Below are 21790 nucleotides of genomic sequence, written 5' to 3' on the forward strand. Positions count from 1 at the left end.
TAAATCAATCCTTCAGAAATGATGATGAAAATGAGGTTTTTTGATCACAACGCGTTTTACAACAGTGTATGTTTTTTTTTCTTCACTTAATAAAGATGCAGGTACAGCATTGAAACGCATTGTGAATAAAAAAACCTTATTCTCATCATCATTTCTGATCTACTCCAGCAGCGCAGCCCACCTATGTATTCATCCAACTGGATCCAATATCTTCTGGATTTATCCACCAGCCATGGGGCAGCAGCAGCTGTTTTTCTTCATGTTTACATAGGACTTGTGCCCGTCACATTTCTACCAGGTGAGCGTAACCAGCACTCTCCTACTCTCCCCCCATAGGGTTTCCAGCTACTGTGTGCTCTGTTTCCCACTTCTAGATCGATTCAGAGTGGTGTATGGACATATAGAATTTTTTATTGCTCATACATCACTGTGCTCGTTTCCAGATAAGATCAGGGTTTGGGTACTTGGTGGGGTTTTATAACCATGACTGACACGAATGAGGAAGAACTGTAACATAAAAAAAATGTTCACAAGTTTAGTTGTGCTGTAAGTTTATTCACTTTTCTCTTTATTTTGCAATCCACAGCTCCTTGTATCCCAATGAATGTGAACACAGCCCTGGACTGCATTAGTAATTCAGCATTGATTTCATGGAGTAATTCTCGGGGAGCATTAAATTATATTTCGTCACTTAATGGATCAGTTGGAGAAAGGTACAACTGTAGCAGCCAGGCCACGTCATGCTGGATGAGAAGTGTCCCCTGTGGTGGAGAATACACTGTAGTAATGATGGCTCAGAACAACATCTGTAGCAGTGTAGAAAACAGAGCGGGCGTGCTGGAGACATGTAAGATACTTTATATTCTATAGCTTGCTGATAAATCTTATGTAGGTCGTCCTAACAGACTAGATGTGAAATATGACATGAATCGTGTAATATCTGATACAGTGTTATGTAAAAGGTTCTCTCTTCTTAGGTCCTTGTGCTCCACAAAATATGTCTATATTTTCCCCCTGTAACTCTGATGAGGTTTCGCTGCAGTGGTTGGCCGCCCCAGGGGCTGTATATTATACGGCCAAAGTAAGATCATCAGAGGGAAGAAATTATATGTGCAACACAACAAACACCACCTGCAGCATTGGAGGACTTCAGTGTGGAGAGACTTACAATGTCACTGTCACGGTATTCAATGATTTTCTGTCAAATGTCAGCCTAGAGGAGAAGACATTTACCAAAGGTAATCACAAGAAGTATGCAAATGCCAAAGTACTGACAATAATTAGTGACCCTGTGTGTGGGTCTCTCTGCCAGCAAATAATATTAATGTTGTGTTACTGCATTACTGCTGTTCCATGTTGCAAGTACTGTATATGGTTCTCTTACACAGATGGTCCCTTTTTTTACATACTGTACCCTAAGACTCGAATAGTGTAGACCACCTGATGATCTGAAACAGTACCCCGGTTGGGGCATTCATGTCTGTATGTACGCACCTGTGTGTAGTTAGGAAAGAAATCTGGTATTGGCCTAGTGGTCACAAAAGCCCACGGAGGAGATGTAAATCAGTGGTTGTTGGATGATTCCAAATGTGTCACATTTATGAAGACTGCGACTTTAATAAATTAGGTACAAATCTCTCCCGCTCAACATAAGATGCATGAGGTAAGTGTACCAGTTATAGTAAGTGTGGCCATTACTGCTATTAGTGGCCATTGTCTCCTTCCCTCCTGCCAAGTTTTGTCCTGGGGTCCCATAGCTACTTGTTGTACCCCTGTGAACAGCTCCTCTCTAGTATGTTTTTTCGTTTATACCATATTCCTGTGTTTCCTGTATTCGGCATCTGTGTCACTGTCTTCAGTTTTATTTCAGGTAATATGTTGTGTAGGACACATACAATGTTGGTGCCCCCATCACAGAGACTGAACCCCATAACACTTGTAATGTAATTTGGGTCAGGAGCTGACATTATTACATTACAATTGGTGGATATATTTACGATCTACTCTCTGTGTATAGACGCTCCTCTACATTTCTGTAATATGAGGGCCGTAGTGATCACTCCAATCAATATTACTGTATACAGAGAAATCCAGACAAAAACTGCAAATAACAATATAAGCTCTATATATCTTTATATTGAAATATCAATAAGACATATTGTAATGAACATGTTACTGGTCCTTTACAAAATGAAAAAATGATCACAGTGACTGCCAGGTCCGACACGGTGGATACCACAGAACAAGCCAGAGTCATTGAACCAAAAGATCCAGAGGAAGGAGAAGAAACCCCCCGGAGAGATCTGCCTCAGAGAAAAAAATCCTTCCTGACACCATATTTGACCATCAGATATTTCCTTGGATCACGTCTGTCCTGCTGCATATTGCTGTATATCTATATGTAACTATAAACTCAGGAAAGCCGAACCTGCAAGGAAAATGTCAAATATAACCTGCTCATACAGGGCTAAAATCTGATATACACCCTGCTCCTAGGAGTTTACAATCTAATATACACCCTGCTCCTAGGAGCTTACAATCTAATATACACTCTGCTCCTAAGAGCTAACAATCTAATATACACCCTGCTCCTAGGAGCTTACAATCTAATATATACCCTGCTCCTAGGAGCTTACCATCTACTATACACCCTCCTCCTAGGAGGTAACAATCTAATATACACCCTGCTCCTAGGAGCTTACAATCTAATATACACCCTGCTCCTAGGAGCTTACAATCTAATATACACCCTGCTCCTAGGAGCTTACAATCTACTATACACCCTGCTGCTAGGAGCTTACAATCTACTATACATCCTGCTCCTAGGAGCTTACAATCTAATATACACCCTGCTAGGAGTTTACAATCTAGTATACACCCTGCTCCTAGGAGGTAACAATCTAATATACACCCTGCTCCTAGGAGCTTACAATCTAATATACACCCTGCTCCTAGGAGCTTACAATCTAATATACACCCTGCTCCTAGGAGCTTACAATCTAATATACACCCTGCTCCTAGGAGCTTACAATCTAATATACACCCTGCTCCTAGAAGCTTACAATCTAATATACACCCTGCTCCTTGGAGCTTACAATCTAATATACACTCTGCTCCTAGGAGCTTACAATCTACTATACACCCTGCTCCTAGGAGCTTACAATCTAATATACACCATGCTCCTAGGAGCTAAAAATCTACTATACACCCTGCTCCTAGGAGCTTACAATCTAATATACACCCTGCTGCTAGGAGGTAACAATCTAATATACACCCTCCTCCTAGGAGCTTACAATCTAATATACACCCTGCTGCTAGGAGCTTACAATGTAATATACACCCTGCTCCTAGGAGCTTACAATCTAATATACACCCTGCTCCTAGGAGCTTACAATCTAATATACACCCTGCTCCTAGAAGCTTACAATCTAATATACACCCTGCTCCTTGGAGCTTACAATCTAATATACACTCTGCTCCTAGGAGCTTACAATCTACTATACACCCTGCTCCTAGGAGCTTACAATCTAATATACACCCTGCTCCTAGGAGCTTACAATCTAATATACACCCTGCTCCTATGAGCTTACAATATAATATACACCCTGCTCCTAGGAGCTTACAATCTACTATACACCCTGCTCCTAGGAGCTTACAATCTAATATACACTCTGCTCCTAGGAGCTTACAATCTACTATACACCCTGCTCCTATGAGCTTACAATCTACTATACACCCTGCTCCTAGGAGCTTACAATCTACTATACACCCTGCTCCTAGGAGCTTACAATCTAATATACACTCTGCTCCTAGGAGCTTACAATCTACTATACACCCTGCTCCTATGAGCTTACCTCGCGGGCAGGGTCCTCTCTCCTCCTGTACCAGTCGCTGACTCGTTTTGTTAAGACTATGTAAATGTTTTTGCTATGTATATCCCTATCACATGGAATAAATGGCGCTATAATAATATAATAATAATAATATACACCCTGCTCCTAGGAGCTTACAATCTAATATACACTCTGCTCCTAGGAGCTTACAATCTAATATACACCCTGCTCCTAGGAGCTTACAATCTAATATACACCCTGTTCTTAAGAGCTTACAATCTAATATACACCCTGCTTCTAGGAGCTTACAATCTAATATACACCCTGCTCTTCGGAGTTTACAATCTAATATACACCCTGCTCCTAGGAGCTTACAATCTAATATACACCCTGCTCCTAGGAGCTTACAATCTACTATACACCCTGCTGCTATGAGCTTACGACGCGCCCCCAGGGCAGTGGGGTACTCGGTGTCCGGGCCTATGGATGCTGGGGGGAATATGTCACAGTGGCTGGCCCGGTCCGTGGCCCAGGGCGGTCAACAAAAAGGGGATAGTTTATATGGGATTTGTAGTTTGATCGTGACGCCACCTGTAGTTTCTGGTAATTTGTACCAGCGCTGCTGCAGACCTCTGAGGCAGTTGATAGGCAGCTAGGATGGAACAGCTCCCCACAGGTGGAGCGGGCCTCAGGGCAGTGTAGAGTTTGACGGTGGGTGGTGATGCTGGGGCTTGTAGTGCAGTCGGGATGGCGCAGCAGGAGTAACTGACAGAGACAGGGGATTCGCTTCAATACCTTTACTGGTGCGGATGTCAGGTACGGTCCAGGGTACTCGGTAGGAAGGATGCACTTCAGGACTTCTCTCCAGTGAGCGGGTATAAGGCCTCCTGGTCCGTATCTCCCTCTCTCTAAGCTCCTGGCCAGCCTGCAACTGGGCCTGCCTTTTGTGTCGTACTGTTCCTTCACCTGTCGCTTGGTAGTAGGACCTTTTTCTGGCAACCACTATCCCTGGGCACCGGGGCCTTCGTGGTTCCTGGTCCTGTGTGGGTCTAGCTTCAGGTCGGCCAGGTACTTGTAGTCCTCCTGGTATGCCGGTGATCCCTCCAGGTTATAAAGGGCCCTGTAGGCGCGGACCCGGTGTCCGGTTTACGTTCTGGGGTGAGCCTGTGGTGCTCCTCTGCCCCCTTATCACTTCTCTCCTCTGCATCTTGCCTCCGGCCACACTCGGGGCCCTCAGGCTTCTACTCGTGCTGTAGGCCTTGGCTCGCCTAAGCACAGCAGCCAGCGTGCTGCATCTTCACTGATCTCCTAGCGTCAGCACACTCTGACTAACTAACTCCACCCTCCAGTATATATATCTCTAACAGGGCTCCCTCTGGTGGTCTGAGGTGGAAGGGTGGAGGTGTTTGTATCTAGTGAGGGCCTCTTGTGGAGAAGTCTGTCCATGCACCCTTTTGGGTTCTGTGGTACCTGTGCACAGCAGGGCACCACACTTACACTCTAATATACACCCTGGTCCTAGGAGCTTACAATCTAATATACACACTGCTCCTAGGAGCTTACAATCTAATATACACCCTGCTCCTAGGACCTTACGATTTAATATACACCCTGCTTCTAGGAGCTTACAATCTAATATACACCCTGCTCCTAGGAGCTTACAATCTAATATACAGACTCCTACTAGGAGCTTACAATCTAATATACACCCTGCTCCTAGGAGCTTACAATCTAATATACACCCTGCTGCTAGGAGCTTACAATCGAATATACACCCTGATCCTAGGAGCTCACAATCTGATATACACCCTGCTCCTAGGAGCTTACAATCTAATATACACCCTGCTCCTAGGAGCTTACAATCTACTATACACCCTGCTCCTAGGAGCTTACAATCTAATATGCACCCTGCTCCTAGGAGCTTACACTCTAATATATACCTTGCTCCTAGGAGCTTACAATCTACTCTACACCCTGCTCCTTGGAGCTTACAATCTAATATACACTCTGCTCCTAGGAGCTTACAGTCTACTATACACCCTGCTCATAGGAGCTTACACTCTAATATACACCCTGCTCCTAGGAGTTTACAATTTAATATACACCCGGCTCCTAGGGGCTTACAATCTAATATACACCCGGCTCCTAGGAGCTTACAATCTAATATATACCCTGCTCCAAGGAGCTCACAATCTAATATACACCCTGCTCATAGGAGCTTACACTCTAATATACACCCTGCTCCTAGGAGTTTACAATTTAATACACACCCTGCTCCAAGGAGTTTACAATCTAATATACACCCTGCTCCTAGGATCTTACCATCTAATATACACCCTGCTCTTAGGAGCTTAAAATCTAATATACACCCTGCTCCTAGGAGCTTACAATCTAATATACACCCTGCTCCTAGGAGCTTACAATCTAATATACACCCTGCTGCTAGGAGCTTACAATCTAATATACACCCTGCTCCTAGGATCTTACAATCTAATATACACCCTGCTCCTAGGAGCTTACAATCTAATATACACCCTGCTCCTAGTAGCTTACAATCTAAGTTACACCCTGCTCCTAGGAGCTTACAATCTAATATACACCCTGCTCCTAGGAGCTTACAATCTACTATACACCCTGCTCCTAGGAGCTTACAATCTAAGTTACACCCTGCTCCTAGGAGCTTACAATCTAATATACACCCTGCTCCTAGGACCTTACGATTTAATATACACCCTGCTTCTAGGAGCTTACAATCTAATATACACCCTGCTCCTAGGAGCTTACAATCTAATAAACAGACTCCTCCTAGGAGCCTACAATCTAATATACTCCCTGCTCCTAGGAGTTTACAATCTAATATACACCCTGCTGCTAGGAGCTTACAATCGAATATACACCCTGATCCTAGGAGCTTACAATCTAATATACACCTTGTTCCCAGGAGCTTACAATCTACTATACACCCTGCTCCTAGGAGCTTACAATCTAATATACACCCTGCTCCTAGGAGCTTACAATCTACTATGCACCCTGCTCCTAGGAGCTTACAATCTAATATACACCCTGCTCCTAGGAGCTTACACTCTAATATATACCTTGCTCCTAGGAGCTTACAATCTACTCTACACCCTGCTCCTTGGAGCTTACAATCTAATATACACCCTGCTCCTAGTAGCTTACAATCTAATATACACCCTGCTCCTAGGACCTTACGATTTAATATACACCCTGCTTCTAGGAGCTTACAATCTAATATACAGACTCCGCCTAGGAGCTTACAATCTAATATACACCCTGCTCCTAAGAGCTTACAATCTAATATACACCCTGCTCCCAGGAGCTTACAATCTACTATACACCCTGCTCCTAGGAGCTTACAATCTAATATACACCCTGCTCCTAGGAGCTTACAATCTACTATACACCCTGCTCCTAGGAGCTTACAATCTAATATACACCCTGCTCCGAGGAGCTTACATTCTAATATATACCTTGCTCCTAGGAGCTTACAATCTACTCTACACCCTGATCCTTGGAGCTTACAATCTAATATACACTCTGCTCCTAGGAGCTTGCAATCTACTATACACCCTGCTCCTAGGAGCTTACACTCTAATATACACCCTGCTCCTAGGAGTTTACAATCTAATATACACCCGGCTCCTAGGAGCTTACAATCTAATATACACCCGGCTCCTAGGAGCTTACAATCTAATATATACCCTGCTCCAAGGAGCTTACAATCTAATATACACCCTGCTCCTAGGAGCTTACAATCTAATATACACCCTGCTCCTAGGAGCTTACAATCTAATATACACCCTGCTCCTAGGAGCTTACAATCTACTATACACCCTGCTCCTAGGAACTTACAGTCTAATATACACTCTGCTCCTAGTAGCTTACAATCTAATATACACCCTGCTCCAAGGAGTTTACAATCTAATATACACCCTGCTCCTAGGATCTTACCATCTAATATACACCCTACTCTTAGGAGCTTACAATCTACTATACGCCCTGCTCCTAGGAGCTTACAATCTAATATACACCCTGCTCCTAGGAGTTTACAATCTAACATACACCCTGCTCCAAGGAGCTTACAATCTAATATACACCCTGCTCCTAGGAGCTTACAATCTAATATACACCCTGCTCCTAGGAGCTTACAATCTAATATACACCCTGCTCCTAGGAGCTTACAATCTACTATACACCCTGCTCCTAGGAGCTTACAATCTGCTATACACCCTGCTCCTAGAAGCTTACAATCAATAAATCTACCCTGCTCCTAGGAGCTTAAAATCTAATATACACCCTGCTCCTAGGAGCTTACAATCTAATACACACCCTGCTCCTAGGAGCTTACAATCTAATATACACCCTGCTGCTAGGAACTTATAGTCTAATATACACCCTGCTCCAAGGAACTTATAGTCTAATATACACCCTGCTCCTAGGAGCTTACAATCTAATATACACTCTGCTGCTACGTGCTTACAATCTAATACACACCCTGCTCCTAGGAATTTACAATCTACTATACACCCTGCTCCTAGGAGCTTACAATCTATTATACACCCTGCTCCTAGGAGCTTATGTGACACCCCAGGGGTCTGGTTGCCACAGTGATAGAGATATTATGTCTGAGAGCAGGTGGGAGGTCCTTTGGTCAGGGATCCTGTGCATGCCACACCTCCTGCCCAGTCTTGGGAGGGGAAGAACTTCCCCTGTATAAACCCGGGGCTGAGGCAGGGTGAGTCAGACAAGGAGAGTGGAGAAGAGAAGCAGCATAGGAAACAGCAGAGTTACAAGGAGTCAGGGGCTGGCAGCTACAGAGCTCGCCCTGACTAAGAAGATTCGGAGTCCGAGGCTGTGGGGACTAACTCCTACCCAGCAGCAGAATCCGTCGGGCAGGGGATTTCAGGTCCTCTGGCCCAGAAGCCTGAAGGCACGGTCACACGCGTGGGACCAGCACCGCCATCGTGGAGCGGAAGCCATTAGAAGGCCCCGAGTCACCGGCCATACGGGTGAGCACCACACGGTACACTCAGGGACGTGGGCTACTTACATCAGCTTCTAGCAAGGTAGCCAGAAGAGTACAGTCAGTTTGGGAGGCCTACAACTACGCCTGGCCAGGGGAGATCCCATCTGCTCAAAGACTGACCAGGCCCCGTTTGCTAGCAAGTACTCCGGGAGGGTCTGTCGTTGTTACCAGTAAAGACCCTGAACTACACCGTACCGTCTCTGAGTGGTTCCTGCTACCCCCATCATCCACGTCGGCTGCCCTGAGGCCATACCCCTCCCGTTGGGGGTTATACTATCACGCTGCACAATCCTACCACCGGCCTCAGCGGTCTGCCCTGCAGCAGCAGCTTCCTGGCTGCACTCAACGGGTGGCGTAGTCATCAACTATTTACTAATAATAGACTGCCGTCTAGTTTGACTCCCTGGGCACGGACCGGGTCACCGCCACGAGATTACAACCCTCCACGGATCCGGCTCCGGGTAAGCTCCCGCGTGCGCACCGCAGCGTGACACAGGCCCAGGGGCGCGTCGACTTTGGCGTAGTCGGCAGGATTTCGTGCCCGCAACCACCGGGTACTGCGTGCCTGAAAAGCAAAGACTGTTCAAACTTACCAGTGGTGAAGGTTTCCCGCCATCCGGCGCCATCTTCTACCTTCTTCCCGCCATCCGCGAAGTTTTCCCGCCATCCGGCGCCATCTTCGACCTTCTTCCCGCCATCCGTGGAGTTTTCCCGCCATTGGACGCCATCTTGAGGACGCCGCGCGGGAAGAAGAGGGGCGTGGACTCCGAAAGCGCGCGAGAACTGAAGCCCCGCCTCACGTCCGGACGTTGCGTAAGGTCCTGGAAGGAGCCCAGCAGACGCCGACGTCACAGGAGCGCGACGGAAGGTCCTCAACCCTGACGATCCACTGCGGAGCCGCGGCCTACGGAAGAGGATCATCGCAAGGTAGGCCACGGTCCACTAGGGGGGAGGAAGATGTCGGATACGGAGGAGAGCTTCACTGCCTCAACCCCCGCCAGCGCTACCGCTGCTGCAGTTATGCCCTTCACCATGCCCTATATCCCGGGAGCAGCTTGGCTACCCCAGTACTCAGGGGAGTCACATACCCTGCATGACTTTAGAGAAAAGCTGGATAGCCTCTTCCAGGTGTACCCCCTCACAGAAGAGCAAAAAGTGAGCATCCTGGTGGCCCAACTAACCGGGGCAGCCAAAAGGGAAGTAAAATCCTGGCCACCTGGGAGGAAGACTGTCGCAGGGATACTAACCCGGCTGAAGGACACCTTTGATACCCGCACCTCAGCCGAGATTAAGCTTAGATTCTACGGGTGCAAGCAGCGAGCGCATGAGAGTATAAGGGACTATGCACTAAACCTACAAGAGGCCCTGAGGGCCATAAAGCAGACCGACCCTGATGGGGTGGGAAACGAGGACAGGCTGTTGACTGAACAATTTATAGAGGGTTTATATTGCAATGCCCACCGAACCCAGTTGCGGGCAATGGCCTTACAGGATCCCCATCTGGACTTTGCACAGTTCAAGGACAGAGCCATCCGGGTGCTCCGAGAACTGGCACCAGGTGGCGTTGTGACCCACAGACGCCCCACTACCACTTACTACCAGGAGGCGGCGCCCTTGTCAGCAGGGCCTGTGGGAGCTGATGCGCAGGCTTTGGACAATGACCCGGCTCCAGACCTACACCATCAGGTCCAAGAGCTAGCTAAGAGCGTTGCTGCGCTAACCCGAACTGTGCAGTCTTTACAGGTTTCCACCCCAGGGAAGATCCAGCTGGCATCCGGACCGGAGGACATCCCGTGGCGTCGACCAAGGAGGACCCCACCGGCCAGAGGAAGACCCAGTGACCGATACAGTGAGGACGGACGACCCATCTGCCGCCGCTGCAATCAACCCGGACATATGGCAAGGTACTGTTCTTTAAACGGGCACAACCTGGGGTAGAGGGCCAACCCCCAGGAAAAAGATCACCAGGCCCATCGAACTGGCGCGACAGATATGTGGGAGGACGTCCAGTCTTGCCTGTGGTACTGGATGGCATTCCCATGAGTGCCCTACTGGACACCGGGTCACAGGTCACCACCATCCCGTACGTGCTCTTCAAGCAGTACTGGAATGACTCGGATATTACCCGCTACCCCGACGACGACTTGAGTATCATCGCCAGCAATGGTCAGCCCGTGCCACAGATCGGATTTAAAGAGGTGACCATCAAAATTGGTAGAGTCGAACTGGCCGCACAGGGACTGATCATTGTAGATATCGATAAACATGAGAGTCACCCAAAAATAACTCTAGGAACTAATGTAATTGAAAATTGTCTTGCAGAGGTGATTTTCCTTTTACAGCAGGTTGCCAAGAATGCCAGCTCCGGCGAGCAGCGGGTGCTCCAGAAAGAGATCCGGGCACTGATGCAACGGCAACAAGTGGAACTCTCCGGCGGTGAGATTGGTAGCGTAAGAATGTGTGACCCTTTTCCTATTGCCATGCCCCCAAAAAGTGAAATGATGATTTGGTGCCGGGCAGCTATTGGTCTGAGAGGTAGAGATTACCAGGCAATGGTAGAACCAGTTTACTCAGACAGTAGGCCCACCATTTTGACAGCACGGGGGGTGGTCAATGTACGCCATGGGAGGGTGCCCATTCGCATAATAAATATCGGGGAGAGGGAAGTGTACCTGCCCCGGTATGCCACGCTAGCCAAATTATATACCACTAATCAAAGTTCTATACAATCTGTGGAACCCTTGCCTCCATCTCACCCGGAGGAAGGTAACGGCTCTAAGAAAGACATGGAGGACTGGTGTCAGCAACTACATTTGGGTACTGACTCCACTCCCTCACATCAGAAACAAGGAGTCTATCGGGTGGTTCAAGAGTATGAGAGAGTGTTTAGTAAACACCCGTTAGACTTCGGGCGAGTCAAGGGGGTAGAACATCGCATCCCCACGGGAGATCATCCTCCCATAAAAGAGAGGTATCGACCCGTACCCCCTGCACATTACCAACACGCCAAGGGGATGCTTAGAGATATGAAGGAGGCTGGGGTAATCCGGGATAGTTGTAGCCCCTGGGCAGCCCCATTAGTTTTAGTCAAAAAGAAAGACAACACCATGAGGATGTGTGTAGATTACCGGAAAATCAACCGTATCACACACAAGGATGCGTACCCCTTACCAAGGATAGAGGAGTCATTGGCTGCTTTAAGATCTGCTAACTTCTTCTCTACCTTGGATCTCACTAGCGGGTACTGGCAGGTTCCTGTAGCAGAGGCGGACCGGGAGAAGACCGCATTCACCACCCCGATGGGACTTAGCGAGTTCACCTGCATGCCGTTCGGACTCTGCAACGCACCAGGAACCTTCCAACGCCTAATGGAGTGTTGTCTGGGCCACAGAAACTTCGAGACGGTCCTATTGTACCTGGACGATGTCATCGTATATTCCAAGACGTATGAGGACCACCTGAAACACCTGGCGGAAGTGTTCGAGGCTCTGGCGAGTTACGGCCTAAAGGTGAAACCCTCCAAGTGTCACCTCCTGAAACCAAAGGTGCAGTACCTGGGACACGTGGTGAGCGCTGACGGAGTGGCTCCCGACCCCGATAAGATCACCGCAATTAAGGGATGGCCAAGCCCCTCCAGCGTAAAAGAAGTGCGGCAGTTCCTCGGGTTGGTAGGCTACTACCGAAGGTTTATTCCCGGTTTCACCAAAAAGGCAGCACCTATGCAGGACCTCCTGATAGGCCAGTCCCGGAAGGCCAAGAACCAGAAGCCGCCCTTCAAATGGGAAGAGCTGGAAGAAGAGTCCTTCCGCCAGCTGAAGATGGCCCTCACGGGGGACGAAATCCTGGCGTACCCGGATTATAGCCAGCCCTTTATCCTCTACACCGACGCCAGTAACATCGGGCTAGGAGCCGTACTGTCCCAGATCCAGCAGGGGAAGGAACGAGTAATCGCCTACGCCAGCCGAAAACTGCGACCCACCGAAAGGAACCCCGAGAATTACAGCTCATTTAAGTTAGAGTTCCTGGCCGTAGTATGGGCAATCACTGAGCGCTTTAAGCATTACCTCGCTTCTTCCCGGTTCACCGTGTACACGGATAACAACCCGCTGACACACCTGGACACGGCAAGACTCGGTGCCCTGGAGCAGAGGTGGATGGCCCGTCTGTCCAACTACGAGTTCACAATTAAATACCGGGCAGGACGCTCCAATACCAACGCGGACGCCCTGTCCAGGATGCCCAACCTGCCGGACGGAGGAGAAGATCCGGAGGGACTGGAAGAAGTTGAACTCCCTGCGTTCCACCGTCATGGGACTATTCAGTATTCCCACCGGGTAAGGAGTAAGCAGGCTGCTACGTTGAACCCCTTACCCCACTACAACTGGGCGGAAACGCAAGACAGCGACCCTGCCGTCCGACTGGTGAAGGAGATGCTGACTCGGCCGGAGGCTCGCCTTGAACCAGACGCTCCGGAGGAAGCCAAACAACTATGGGCAGAGAAGAGTCGACTGTTCCTTTACAAAGGGAAGTTGTGCCGCAGAATGGTTAACTCCCGGACGCATGAATTACTCTGGCAAGTAGTGGTGCCACGAAGAGACGCAGCCATGGTGATGGAGGCATACCACGACGGAGCTGGACACTTTGGGTGGAAAAAGCTGGAGTTCCTGCTGCGCGAGCGGTTCCACTGGGTAGGCATGAGGGGAACCATCGAGAAGTGGTGCAGAGATTGTGGCCCGTGCAACCTGAGAAGGAAGGACCGAGCCAGCCAGAAGACTCCCCTGCAGTCCATCGTCACCCGGCAACCGTTGGAACTGGTAGCCTTGGATCATGTAAAACTGACCCCAAGCAGAAGTGGCTATGTCTACGCGTTAACCATCGTGGATCATTACTCCCGGTTCTTGGTTGTCGTCCCCGTCAAGGACTTAACGGCTCAAACAGCAGCTAGAGCCTTCCAGCAGCACTTCTGCCGTCCACACGGGTACCCGGACCAAGTGCTGACGGACCAGGGACCTGCCTTTGAAGCGGAGGTCTTTCAGGAATTCTGCAATCTGTATGGCTGCCGGAAGATAAGGACGACACCCTACCATCCGCAGACTAATGGACTTTGTGAAAAAATGAACCAGGTGGTAATGGATCTTCTAAAAACGTTGCCCCTGGAAGAACGCAGTCTGTGGCCTGAAAAGTTGCCCGATCTGGTGGACCTATACAACCACATCCCGGTAGGTTCCACCAACTGTACCCCGGCTTACCTAATGAGGGCAAGACCTGGTAAGTTACCTGTTGACCTGGAAATGGGAGTCCTGACCCCCGAGGACACTTCACCAGAAACAGACTGGGACACAGAGAGGCAGCAGCAGTACCGGAGAGTACAGGAGAGCGTGGAGCGAAGTCTCTGTCAGGCTATGGAAAGACAAGAGAAAACTTACAACCAGTATGCTCCCGCTGTTCCCCTGGTACCCGGAGAGCAGGTCTTGAAGAGGAAGAGACGGCTCCACAAGTTGGACGACCAGTGGGAGAAGGACCCGTACACCGTACTGCCCTCAAGCCACGAGAACCCGAAGGTCTGTACCATCAGTAAAGACGGAGGGGAAACCACAGCCATTGTATCCCGGGACCACCTGAAGAAGTGTCCCGAACAACTGAGGAACCCTGAAGAGGAACAAGAAGACCATCGACCCGTGGAAGAAAGGGAAGATATGGTTAGTACCGTGCTCGGGGACTTTCCTCAGTCTTGGACTCAAGTCAATGGTGCAGTTGTGGTACCCGTACTCACCTTCCTCCAACCATCATCCCAAGAACCTACGGAGCAACGGGTAGAGCTGGAAGAACAGCCGGTCCAGGAGGCAGAAGACTCCACACAAGCAGAACAGGAGAATCAACCCTCTGCTTATAGTGAGCCTGCCGTACCCCTAGTGAGACAAAGAGCCGGTAGACAGCTACCCAGTTTACCCTTGACAGCTCCTACACCCTGTAGTTCAGGGCCAGACAGTCAGCTCCGTAGGTCCACTCGGGCCACTAGAGGCCAGTTACCCGCACGCTGGAGAATTTAAAGTGTATAAATTGTTTTATCTATGTTTTTCTGTGTCTTGTTGCTTGTGTATAATTTTGTGTTTCTAGTTATTTTTAGGAAACCTTGGTGGATTTACCGGGAATCCTTGTATATAGTTGGAGCGTAACCCAGGATGGACTAGAGACTGTTAGGGACTCGGGGTGGGACAGACCCCTACCTGGTTACGTCTCCCTGTGTTGGTGAAATGGACACCTTTGCTTTTCTTCAAAGACTGCATCCGGTTGCGGACACGCCGTAACCATCTTATGTGTTTTTCTTATAGTATTGTTATTGTTATACTTTGTTATGTTTTTCTAAATGTGTTTAGTCCCGGAGTACTAAATTTCACTAGGGGGGAATGTGACACCCCAGGGGTCTGGTTGCCACAGTGATAGAGATATTATGTCTGAGAGCAGGTGGGAGGTCCTTTGGTCAGGGATCCTGTGCATGCCACACCTCCTGCCCAGTCTTGGGAGGGGAAGAACTTCCCCTGTATAAACCCGGGGCTGAGGCAGGGTGAGTCAGACAAGGAGAGTGGAGAAGAGAAGCAGCATAGGAAACAGCAGAGTTACAAGGAGTCAGGGGCTGGCAGCTACAGAGCTCGCCCTGACTAAGAAGATTCTTTACCGGACCCGGAGTCCGAGGCTGTGGGGACTAACTCCTACCCAGCAGCAGAATCCGTCGGGCAGGGGATTTCAGGTCCTCTGGCCCAGAAGCCTGAAGGCACGGTCACACGCGTGGGACCAGCACCGCCATCGTGGAGCGGAAGCCATTAGAAGGCCCCGAGTCACCGGCCATACGGGTGAGCACCACACGGTACACTCAGGGACGTGGGCTACTTACATCAGCTTCTAGCAAGGTAGCCAGAAGAGTACAGTCAGTTTGGGAGGCCTACAACTACGCCTGGCCAGGGGAGATCCCATCTGCTCAAAGACTGACCAGGCCCCGTTTGCTAGCAAGTACTCCGGGAGGGTCTGTCGTTGTTACCAGTAAAGACCCTGAACTACACCGTACCGTCTCTGAGTGGTTCCTGCTACCCCCATCATCCACGTCGGCTGCCCTGAGGCCATACCCCTCCCGTTGGGGGTTATACTATCACGCTGCACAATCCTACCACCGGCCTCAGCGGTCTGCCCTGCAGCAGCAGCTTCCTGGCTGCACTCAACGGGTGGCGTAGTCATCAACTATTTACTAATAATAGACTGCCGTCTAGTTTGACTCCCTGGGCACGGACCGGGTCACCGCCACGAGATTACAACCCTCCACGGATCCGGCTCCGGGTAAGCTCCCGCGTGCGCACCGCAGCGTGACACAGGCCCAGGGGCGCGTCACTTACAATCTAATATACACCCTGCTCCTAGGAGCTTACAATCTATTATACACCCTGCTCCTAGGAGCTTACAATCTACTATACACCCTGCTCCTAGGAGCTTACAATCTACTATACACCCTGCTCCTAGGAGCTTACAATCTAATATACACCCTGCTCCTAGGAGCTTACAATCTAATATACACCCTGCTGCTAGGAGCTTACAATCTAATATACACTTTGTTCCTAGGAGCTTACAATCTAATATACACTCTGCTCCTAAGAGCTTACAATGTAATATACACCCTGCTCCTAGGAGCTTACAATCTAATATACACCCTGCTCCTAAGAGCTTACAATCTAATATACACCCTGCTCCTAGGAGCTTACAATCTAATATACACCCTGCTCCTAGGAGTTTACAATTTAATATACACCGTGCTGCTGGGAGCTTACAATCTAATATAAACCCTGCTGCTAGGAGCTTAGAATCTACTATACACCCTGCTCCAATGAGCTTACACTCTAATATTCTCCCTGCTCCTAGGAACTTACAATCTACTATACACCCTGCTCCTAGGAGCTTACAATCTACTATGCACCCTGCTGCTAGGAGCTTACAATCTAATATACTCCCTGCTCCTAGAAGCTTACAATCTAATATACACCCTGCTGCTAGGAGCATACAATCTAATATACACCCTGCTCCTAGGAGCTTACAATCTAATATACACCTTGCTCCTAGGAGCTTACAATCTAATATACAACCTGCTGCTAAGAGTTACAATCTAATATACACCCTGCTCCGAGGAGCTTACAATCTAATATACACCCTGCTCCTAGGAGCTTACAATCTACTATACACCCTGCTCCTAGGAGCTTACAATCTAATATACACCCTGCTCCTAGGAGCTTACAATCTACTATACACCCTGCTCCTAGGAGCTTATGTAGCACCCTGAGGATTCGGCTGCTACAGGGGTATTGCACCTCAACCCAGAGGTGTGATATTCCACTCCCGGATAAGGATGGAGAGTGGAACTGAGCTCGGTAGGCTGCATGCACTACACACATCCCATTTCCGGGGAACAGACCAACGGTACTCCCACTTAGAAATGTGCAGGTACGACCGAGTCTGTTCCTGGCTGGAGTGGGAGGGGGGTGGTACATCCCAAGTAGTGTAGGGCAGATAGGGGGAGCAGCCTGGGTAAAGTTAGGAGCTCATTGGGTGCTGGTCACCTGAGCTCACACATAGAGGGAGTATTTAAGGTGGGCACCATCAAAGATCAGGGTCAGTCTTTGCAGAGGAGTCAGTCAGTCAGTCAGATGCAGAGAACAAGTCAGCAAGCAGAGGAGAAGAGAGACCCAGAGTGAGAGAGGAGAAGAGAGACCCAGAGTGAGAGAGGAGAAAAGAGAGAAAGACCCAGAGGGGGTGAGAGAGAGGGCTCTGAGACCCCAAATCCAATCCACGGGTGAAGAGTCGGCATCAGGGTACCGGAACCCAAGCTGGTGGGGGCAAAAACACACCCCAGCCAGAGACCGGAGGCCGTGGGCAGCGTCTGCCACGGCCACCCACCACATCCACCACGAAGGCATACCACGTGGAGGGTCAGGGAACCCAAGGCCAAGGGTCTCCCAACAGAAGGCCCGAGGGAGCTGGACCTGGGTGGATCACTAGTGGGGACGGCCAGAGAAAGGACAGAAGGAGAGCTCAGGGTCACGCTCCGGACTTGCTTGGGGGTTGGCTGGATCCAGGACCTGGTGGATGCAGCACGGCTCGGGAGGTCACTTGAAGCTGGAGTGACCGGAACATCAGCAGTGAGTAAATACCCTAAACTGCATAACCCGACTCTGTCTTCATTTAACACCTATGCTGCACCACCACAACCCCCATCCTCTGCACCTGACCCCCTGAGGCTATACCCCACCCGTTGGGGGTTATACCATCAAAAGCTGCACCTACACCATCAGCCTCAGCGGACCCTGCTGCAGCGGCGGCCATAGTGACCGCAATACAACGGGTGGCGTAGTCGACATTAAGAACTTAATAACATCTGTAGGACTGCCACATACAACTGAGTTTGACACCCTGGGCACGGACCGGGTCACAGCCACTCGGAAGACTACAACCCCCATCTGATCCGGCTCCGGATATTCCCCCTAAAGAATATGGCCCAGGGGGCGCGTCACTTACAATAATATATACACCCTGCTCCTAGGAGCTTACAATCTAATATACACCCTGCTGATAGGAGCTTACAATCTAATATAAACCCTGCTGCTGCGAGCTTACAATCTACTATACACCCGGCTTCTAGGAGCTTACAATCTAATATACACCCTGCTCCTAGGAGCTTACAATCTACTACACACCCTGCTCCTAGGAGCTTACAATCTAATATACACCCTGCTCTAGGAGCTTGCAATCTAATATACACCCTGCTCCTAGGAGCTTACAATATAATATACATCCTGCTCCTAGGAGCTTACGATCTACTATACACCCTGCACCTAGGAGCTTACAATCTAATATACACCCTGCTCCTAGGAGCTTACAATCTATTATACACCCTGCTCCTAGGAGCTTACAATCTACTATACACCCTGCTCCTAGGAGCTTACAATCTACTATACACCCTGCTCCTAGGAGCTTACAATCTAATATACACCCTGCTCCTAGGAGCTTACAATCTAATATACACCCTGCTGCTAGGAGCTTACAATCTAATATACACTTTGTTCCTAGGAGCTTACAATCTAATATACACTCTGCTCCTAAGAGCTTACAATGTAATATACACCCTGCTCCTAGGAGCTTACAATCTAATATACACCCTGCTCCTAAGAGCTTACAATCTAATATACACCCTGCTCCTAGGAGCTTACAATCTAATATACACCCTGCTCCTAGGAGTTTACAATTTAATATACACCGTGCTGCTGGGAGCTTACAATCTAATATAAACCCTGCTGCTAGGAGCTTAGAATCTACTATACACCCTGCTCCAATGAGCTTACACTCTAATATTCTCCCTGCTCCTAGGAACTTACAATCTACTATACACCCTGCTCCTAGGAGCTTACAATCTACTATGCACCCTGCTGCTAGGAGCTTACAATCTAATATACTCCCTGCTCCTAGAAGCTTACAATCTAATATACACCCTGCTGCTAGGAGCATACAATCTAATATACACCCTGCTCCTAGGAGCTTACAATCTAATATACACCTTGCTCCTAGGAGCTTACAATCTAATATACAACCTGCTGCTAAGAGTTACAATCTAATATACACCCTGCTCCGAGGAGCTTACAATCTAATATACACCCTGCTCCTAGGAGCTTACAATCTACTATACACCCTGCTCCTAGGAGCTTACAATCTAATATACACCCTGCTCCTAGGAGCTTACAATCTACTATACACCCTGCTCCTAGGAGCTTATGTAGCACCCTGAGGATTCGGCTGCTACAGGGGTATTGCACCTCAACCCAGAGGTGTGATATTCCACTCCCGGATAAGGATGGAGAGTGGAACTGAGCTCGGTAGGCTGCATGCACTACACACATCCCATTTCCGGGGAACAGACCAACGGTACTCCCACTTAGAAATGTGCAGGTACGACCGAGTCTGTTCCTGGCTGGAGTGGGAGGGGGGTGGTACATCCCAAGTAGTGTAGGGCAGATAGGGGGAGCAGCCTGGGTAAAGTTAGGAGCTCATTGGGTGCTGGTCACCTGAGCTCACACATAGAGGGAGTATTTAAGGTGGGCACCATCAAAGATCAGGGTCAGTCTTTGCAGAGGAGTCAGTCAGTCAGTCAGATGCAGAGAACAAGTCAGCAAGCAGAGGAGAAGAGAGACCCAGAGTGAGAGAGGAGAAGAGAGACCCAGAGTGAGAGAGGAGAAAAGAGAGAAAGACCCAGAGGGGGTGAGAGAGAGGGCTCTGAGACCCCAAATCCAATCCACGGGTGAAGAGTCGGCATCAGGGTACCGGAACCCAAGCTGGTGGGGGCAAAAACACACCCCAGCCAGAGACCGGAGGCCGTGGGCAGCGTCTGCCACGGCCACCCACCACATCCACCACGAAGGCATACCACGTGGAGGGTCAGGGAACCCAAGGCCAAGGGTCTCCCAACAGAAGGCCCGAGGGAGCTGGACCTGGGTGGATCACTAGTGGGGACGGCCAGAGAAAGGACAGAAGGAGAGCTCAGGGTCACGCTCCGGACTTGCTTGGGGGTTGGCTGGATCCAGGACCTGGTGGATGCAGCACGGCTCGGGAGGTCACTTGAAGCTGGAGTGACCGGAACATCAGCAGTGAGTAAATACCCTAAACTGCATAACCCGACTCTGTCTTCATTTAACACCTATGCTGCACCACCACAACCCCCATCCTCTGCACCTGACCCCCTGAGGCTATACCCCACCCGTTGGGGGTTATACCATCAAAAGCTGCACCTACACCATCAGCCTCAGCGGACCCTGCTGCAGCGGCGGCCATAGTGACCGCAATACAACGGGTGGCATAGTCGACATTAAGAACTTAATAACATCTGTAGGACTGCCACATACAACTGAGTTTGACACCCTGGGCACGGACCGGGTCACAGCCACTCGGAAGACTACAACCCCCATCTGATCCGGCTCCGGATATTCCCCCTAAAGAATATGGCCCAGGGGGCGCGTCACTTACAATAATATATACACCCTGCTCCTAGGAGCTTACAATCTAATATACACCCTGCTGATAGGAGCTTACAATCTAATATAAACCCTGCTGCTGCGAGCTTACAATCTACTATACACCCGGCTTCTAGGAGCTTACAATCTAATATACACCCTGCTCCTAGGAGCTTACAATCTACTACACACCCTGCTCCTAGGAGCTTACAATCTAATATACACCCTGCTCTAGGAGCTTGCAATCTAATATACACCCTGCTCCTAGGAGCTTACAATATAATATACATCCTGCTCCTAGGAGCTTACGATCTACTATACACCCTGCACCTAGGAGCTTACAATCTAATATACACCCTGCTCCTAGGAGCTTACAATCTAATATACACCCTGTTCCTAGGAGCTTACAATCGAATATACACCCTGCTCCTAGGAGCTTACAATCTAATATACACTCTGGTCCTAGGAGCTTACAATCTAATTTACACCCTGCTCCTTGGAGCTTACAATCTAATATACACCCTGCTCATAGGAGCTTACAATTTAATATACACCCTGCTCCTAGGAGCTTACAATCTAATATACACCCTGCTCCTAGGAGCTTACAATCTAATATACACCCTGCTCCTAGGAGCTTACAATCTACTATATACCCTGCTCCTAGGAGCTTACAATCTAATATACACCCTGCTCCTAAGAGCTTACAATCTACTATACACCCTGCTCCTAGGAGCTTACAATCTACTATACACCCTGCTCCTAGGATCTTACAATCTAATATACACCCTGCTCATAGGAGCTTACAATCTAATATACACCCTGCTCATAGGAGCTTTCAATCTAATATACACTCTGGTCCTAGGAGCTTACAATCT

The sequence above is a fragment of the Phyllobates terribilis genome, unplaced genomic scaffold (assembly GCF_046119375.1).
Source record: "Phyllobates terribilis strain yellow unplaced genomic scaffold, ASM4611937v1 Scaffold_8__6_contigs__length_399053987, whole genome shotgun sequence".
NCBI lineage: Eukaryota > Metazoa > Chordata > Amphibia > Anura > Dendrobatidae > Phyllobates > Phyllobates terribilis.